This window comes from Erpetoichthys calabaricus, chromosome 9 (assembly GCF_900747795.2).
Source record: "Erpetoichthys calabaricus chromosome 9, fErpCal1.3, whole genome shotgun sequence".
Classification (NCBI taxonomy): Eukaryota; Metazoa; Chordata; class Cladistia; order Polypteriformes; family Polypteridae; genus Erpetoichthys; species Erpetoichthys calabaricus.
In genome coordinates, this window is record NC_041402.2 from 184,566,701 (window position 1) to 184,567,463 (window position 763).

Genomic DNA, 763 nt, shown 5'->3' on the forward strand with positions numbered 1-763 from the left:
AAACGGAGATCAAAATGTTTTGCCGTTGATTGCTGCTTGTGCTCCGCGGCTGCTGCTCCTCGTCTCAGGGTCCCAACAACAGGCGGCCTGCACTGATGGAGTCCACTTGCCCTGGTGCTGCTTTTCCACCGTTGCTATGACCTGATGAAACCTTTCATCGTGTTCATCAGTGACTGCACCAAGAAAAAGTCCAAGAGTGAATGCACAACATGAATTTCTAGCGACAAGACTGTCGACAATCTGGATGTAGTTTGGTGTGCCGTAGTCGCTAAGAAAATTCTCAACAACATTCCCGAATGCCTACCACACAATTCCCTCCTATTTTAGACAAAAAAAATATTTTTGTTAAATATAGTTTTTATTTTTCATTCTTTCATATTCTCTTTTTTAAGGTGCCCAATTATTTTTCTCTCTCCAAATTTAATTTTCAATAATATGTTGCATTAAAGAATGAAAATTTAAACACAAATCTTATTGGAAAAAGTACTTAAGGTATTGCAAAATACCCACTCATAGTACTCCTGATTCTAATGTGGAAAAAGCAGATCAGACATCGAGGGCAAAGAATGACGGCTGGCACCAATTCATTTCCAGTATGTTGCAACAAACAATGGCCAGAGGAAACTTTTACAAGAAATTCTACGGTTGTTAAATCAATAAACGTACGCAAAATCAATCATGAACAGAAAATGAAGACCTTCTCTCTCAATTCTCATCAACGTTCAAAGAAAGGCCAGCATTTTTCAAGAACACAGAACACTCA